This window comes from Talpa occidentalis, unplaced genomic scaffold, assembly GCF_014898055.3.
Source record: "Talpa occidentalis isolate TD23 unplaced genomic scaffold, MPIMG_talOcc4v2.1, whole genome shotgun sequence".
NCBI classification, from domain to species: domain Eukaryota; kingdom Metazoa; phylum Chordata; class Mammalia; order Eulipotyphla; family Talpidae; genus Talpa; species Talpa occidentalis.
Genome location: NW_026555331.1, coordinates 57,801,022 through 57,807,021, shown reverse-complemented (window position 1 = coordinate 57,807,021; position 6,000 = coordinate 57,801,022). Strand labels below are relative to the sequence as shown.

Genomic DNA, 6,000 nt, shown 5'->3' with positions numbered 1-6,000 from the left:
AAAGGAGGGACCAGCATGTGCAAAGGCCTTGAAGCAGAAAGCAGCATGGAGAACTAAGCGTGAATGGCGGTGACAGTGAAGCGCACACATCACATAACATTCTATCGCTGCGGCATGAGACTATTCTTAGCAGCATCTTGAGAGGGTGGAGTGGGATGAGGGAGTAAATGAAAAAGAAAGGTCTGAGAGCTGTGAACAGCAATAAAAAAGGGAGGCGAGGCTTTAAAGCTTGATAATAATGTACAGAATCTAAGTGAGCAGCGTGAGAGGAAAGCTCCCTTGTTTCCTTGCTCAGACCTGAAATCTCCTCCCTTCCTGCCCTTTGACTTTTTTCTTTGTTTCTTTGTCTTTTATTGTCAATGTCTTACCTTCCATGTTTGTCTTCCCCAGCCCATCAGCTGATCAGATCTCTCTTTTCTATTTTTGTGCTCTCTCTACTCCCTTTACTTTTTGCTTGTTCCTCTGTGTGTCCCAGCGTCCCCCTCAGCTTGCCTTTCTCATCATGTTAATTTATCAGACAAACTTTCACCAAATCACTTCTATAGGCAGTTGCTCTTTTGAAAAGAGTGAAATAACTTTAGTGTTCTCTACCCTCAAGGAACTAGTGGGCTTGATGGCAAGCAGGTGAACACATTATCGCAATGTGGTGGGTGCAATATAATGGTATATAGTTGTAGATGGCCCTTCCCTGCTGTGCCACTTCCTCTCTGTCTTAAGCAATCATAATATAGCAAGAGTCTCCAGACAGTCCTGCTTTTAAATCTGTCTTAAAATCTATTTCATGTGCTGTCTTAAAATTAATCTCCCTGAAATCCTGCTCTTGTGAATTTTGGAGTAAGACAAAAATGTGCTCAGAATATGCCTCCAAAAACAGCAAATAGTGTAATGTGGGATCCTATTTGACATCCTGGGACAGAAAAAAAATTGTGAAAAACTGATGAAAATCTAAGAGATACACGTTAGTTAGTAATACTGTACCAATGTTAATTTTATGATTGATAATTGTACTACGGTAATGTAAGATGTCAACATTAGAAGCAGCAAACTGAAAGGTGTGAGGGAATTCTACTCTTCTCCAACTTTTCTGCAAGTCAATCTTTGTTAAAGATATTAATTATTGACAAATATTAGTATTAGATAACTAATACTAGAAAATATTGGTAATTTTAAAAGACAGATATATCATTGGAAATGCTGCTGAGCAGAAAAAGGAATACAGTATTTCTATCAGTGTTAGTGAGGAAACAAGACCCCCAAATTTGTAACTCTAAGTGGGTTCTGCCATCTGCTATATAAAGGCAAAACATATTCTTAGTGTGTAAGACATTTAATATAAAAGACTGTTAAAGGGATAGCGTGCATAGAAATAGAAGAGAAGAAAGGATAAGCGTTTCCAATAAAACACCCCAAGTTACCCATCCCTTCGGGGGTAAATGCCCAGCAAAACAGGCTTGACCCAAAGTGGGGCGGCTGAGTTCTGAAAACTTGCCACAAGTCTAAGTCACCTTCTGCTGGCAACCACTGGAAAGGGGCAGAAGGTGCCAGGCAAGTCTAGGATGAAAGGGGAAAAATCAAAGTAAAATATCGGTCTCTCACCCACACCTCTTCAGGTGTCCTCTATGTCTCAACTTCACGTCTCCTCCTCCAAGTCGTCTTTCCGTACTCCCCTCCTCCAAGTCTTCTTCAGCTTCTCCTCCTCCCTCTGCTCCACCCTTCGTTAGGGCAGGCAGGGAACATGGAACATCTCCTTTTCATGGAGAATACACTCTGTAAGAGTAGCATTGTTCTTAATAGCAGAAATTATAAATCAACCTAAATGTCAATCAAAAATGTCAATGGAATAATATCATACCGTAGAATTCAGCATGGCAGTAAAAATGAGTATACTACAACTGTACCTATCTGCATGAAACGTCTCTACATGTTTATTGTGGAAAACCACAATAGAACACTCATGAGATGAGCTCATTTGGCTAAAGTCTGAGAGCAGGCAAAGTTAAGCCAAAAACCATTTAGAGACATGTACAAGGGTGGCATGTATTTAAAGAAAAATAAAAGGATAATGGTCACAAAGTCAGGGTGAGCCATCTCTAGCAAAGAAAAGTGGAAACACAAAGGGGCTGTAAAGCCATTCACCAGGGGATCTACACATGCATGTGAGTTTCATTATAATTCTTAATTTGCATATATACATTTTATTATCCTTCTGGTAAGTATTTTATCTACGTGTCACATAAATACATCAGATATGTATTATTCAAAAATAAATATACGCTACCACACTAGCAAGCTGTGTGACTCCAGGCAAGTTACTTTTCTTGTTCCTTAGTTACTCAATTGTTTGTACTGAGGATTAGCTGAAAGGATGCATAAAACATTTAATATAAGCTTGGCCAATAATTAATACTCCATAAATGCTTATTTATAAACACATAGCTATAGATTTGTATTTCACATGTAGCAAGATTGTGACACATATAATAATAAAAATAAGAGCTAAGAAGTGGTCTTCTCAAGCCAGAGGTAAACTACATTAGTAGTAGTGGTATTCTAACTATTATTGCTATTATGGAGTTAAAGTAATAATAGTTGACAGGTATTGAGCTGATGTTGTTTGATGAGCTGTAATTCTAAGGGGACTCAGTTAGCTGGGTGTTTACTTCTTTAGGTGATTCTGCACAGTAGATCAGTGGGTTACATGTGGAGAGAGTGCTAGCAATACACTCCCAAAAACATAGGATACAAGAATTTTAAATGCAGACTTTATTACTATTTGGATATTACAAGACCAAAAGGTGATGATGTAACTGCCACTGAAGAGTTTGTTATATTCATAGATCCTAAGAGAACGAGTTCTGCTTTTCCAGGGAAGACCTCCCAGAGAGGCACAGTCTCAGTGGTGAAGGATGGGAAAAGAGAAGGAAATGTGCAGGAGCTTTATTATGGTTACCCTGGAAAAGAATGGGTAAGGCAGGATAAGCAGGATTAGAATTGACTAATTTAAATAATTTCCACAGGTTCTGGGGCACAGAGTCTGTCTTTCCTTGTCTGATGCTGATAAGTGGTCCCAGGACGATTAGGGTAGGATGATTACTCCAAATAGTGGACAGTGGCCTGGAGTGAAAGAGCTTAATAAAGGAGGTAGTTGGGCATATGCGTTCCTGATTGGTTGGTTTGCATTTGAAAGTTACAATCTTTTGCAAGTCCTTTACTATCTCCAGAAATAGGCTAGCCCTGGGAGAAGACTGTCCCTTCAGGGTTAGCAAGATATCAAAATATTAAATACAGAAACTAGAAAAATGTGGTTATTAAAGCACAGTTGTAATTTATCATTTCCTAATAGTCACTTTTAAAGAATAAAAAAGTTAATTGTAATGAAATATCTTCAATCATATCATTTCAAGGTGTAATTGATATAAAAATGAATGAGACATTTTGTTTTTTTAGACTTTTTAATGCCAAATCTTTGAAATCTAGTAGGTATTGTGTGCTTTGAACAGAACATGTTAATATCAGCTCATCACATTTAAGCACTCAATGTTACATGTAGCCAGTGGCTACTCTGATGGACACTATAGCACTGTACAGCCACAGAAAAATTCATCCAGGTAGATGGAATTCATCCAGGTAGACGAAATCTCTAGAAGACTTGTGGCTTGTTAAAGTAATTGCTGTCCTTCCCCCTCACACCACCCCACTCCACCCAGCCTCAGTAAATTCTCAACCCCACTCTCACTTTTTGCTAGCCCACTTTCCCTCCCCTCCGCTCATTACCATGCCCCCCTTCATTGCTGTCACCCTCTCTTTCCTTGTCTTTCCATCTTAGTGTTCTCTCCTGGGCTAGACAAAGGAAACCTACAACTATTGCTTTTGGGTTACTATCACAGAGATTGCTGCTCCTGGGAAAGGGGCTAGGAGTCCCTGTGGTAGAGAGAGAAAGAGCTGTAGGGTGCTAAAGAAAATTAAAATTAAAAAATAATAATTATGGACATTGCATGAACTGCTATCAGCACGAACAATACTTACAAAACTTATCCAATCACAAAAGGTTCTCTTGGTGATTTGGTATAAAGCATGGAAATATATTTTTGTTGCTTTTAGTCTGGCAAGCTATATGTCAGCAAAGGATTGCAATCGGAAAATGAAAAAAAATACAAAATTGTAAACACTTGAAAGAAAAAATTAACTTGCTTTAACAACTTCAAATAATGTCTGCTTTTATTTTGATGAGATGCTTTCACTTCTGAAGATTTGCTTCTGATACAATTCCAGCAGTTTTAATGCCCAAATCAGTAAGGTCTAAGTAACGTTGCCCAACCTAGACACAATGTACAGAAGAAGGTGTAGTTCCCTAGACAGCTTTTCCTTTGGTTCCAAGTTCACTCATCCTCTTCTCTGTTTTTAAGATGTAAATCTGGCACACAGGAAAGTGAGAAATAAGTGGCTTTGTCTTGAGCCAGGCATCCTATGAATAAATCTCAGGTAAACTAATCCACAGAGCTCAGCACACATCCTATGGCCTGAGGGATACTCCTGTCTTCACTATAAATAGTGGTTGACTTCTGAACTTTACAGAAAATGTCAGCTCCAGGGATATTTTCTAAATCTAAGAATTTAGGTCCACCTCAATATCTTTTTAAAGTGTTATAAAAGATTAATAAAAACATGGCTATATATCAGAAAGGACAGTATGACTTTGGGAAGTGCATTGAAAAACTTTTTTTGGTTTGCATTGTTATTTTTAATCAAGTTACTCCTCATGAACAACTCTGGTAAAATTCCCTGAATGAGTAAAATGAACTTCAACTTTAAAGAGTCCTGAAAAAAACTGCATTGTTTTGTTCTGTAAAGTATTATTTAAAACACGCATTGGTCCTATGACAATGAGAAGCAAAATGTGTAATTCAACTCTCATTCTTAGTGACTCAAGTGACAAAGAAGGACAGGATGCTTCAAAAGATTTCTCTGCAATGCTCCACATCCATGATTTCAAGAGAAATAATAAGTTTGCCTTCAAAACACTAGTTTGCACTGGTAGAATATCTGTCTGATAAAAGACCACAACCCAGTAAAAGGTAATCATTAGGGAGACATTATTATTATTTTGCTAATTAGTCAAAAATCATTGGATTTCCCGTGGCTTCTTCCTGCTGAGCAATCATTTGATCTTGCTTATGTTGACAAACACACACGTCACCAATTCTGCCTCATTTATCATTTGACAGGGACAGTATTTGCTTCCTTGTGTGTGAAGAAAGGAAAAGTAAATGTAAGCAAGCAGGCAACAGGAACCCGATAATAACATCAACTCATTTCCTTGCTTACAAATAAATAAATAAATGAATAAATAAATAGATGATAGAAGATAGACAAGATAGATAAAAAGTCTTGTTTTTTTGGTTTTGACAACTGGCTTTTATGTGCTTTGAAAAGTGCTAACATAGATTTCCTGTCCTTTAAGGATAAACCAAATCAGAAAGTGAGGAAAATTGGTGTTTGTAATATTGAGAGAGAGAGCAATTGATAACATAACAAAAGGCAAAACAAAACAAAAAAAAAATCTCATTAAGTTGACAAAGATTCAGTATGTTTAGTTTGGATTAAAAATATCATGCCATTTAAATTTGGCTAAGAAAAGACAGAAAAGGACCTCGCCTTGCCTTTACTTAGTTAAATTATAAGAAAAATGTTACATTCTGTGTAAAGCAGACTTTAAATTCAGTGACAATCATTTGAAATTCCAATCAGGCCGCTTAGATGCTATTGCTAAGAAAAGAGAAAAAACAAACAAACAAAAAATAACAGTAACTAAAATAACTAATAACTTTGCGTAAAAATGTAGTTGTTTCTTTAGAAGAATATGCATTAGATAAAGCTTAACAAAATTTTGTGGTTTGGGCAGTCCTAACCAGTTAATAAAATCAAGTGTTTGGTGACTCATTATGCAGAAATCAATATAAGAAAAAAGAAATTTCAAGTAAGAGGGTATCTGGATACGGG

At 37.0% G+C, this 6,000-nt stretch overlaps 1 long non-coding RNA gene across 2 annotated transcripts in view; it reads right to left on the bottom strand.

Moving 5' to 3' along the window:
• Nucleotides 1-1,739: 1,739 nt before the first annotated feature.
• Nucleotides 1,740-6,000, bottom strand: part of LOC119241778 (uncharacterized) — a 34,602-nt gene continuing 30,341 nt past the window's right edge. For both annotated transcript variants that reach the window (XR_008550470.1, XR_005124371.2), the window contains exon 4: nt 1,740-1,767. This is a non-coding gene — a long non-coding RNA (uncharacterized LOC119241778). The remainder of the gene's footprint in view (nt 1,768-6,000) is intronic.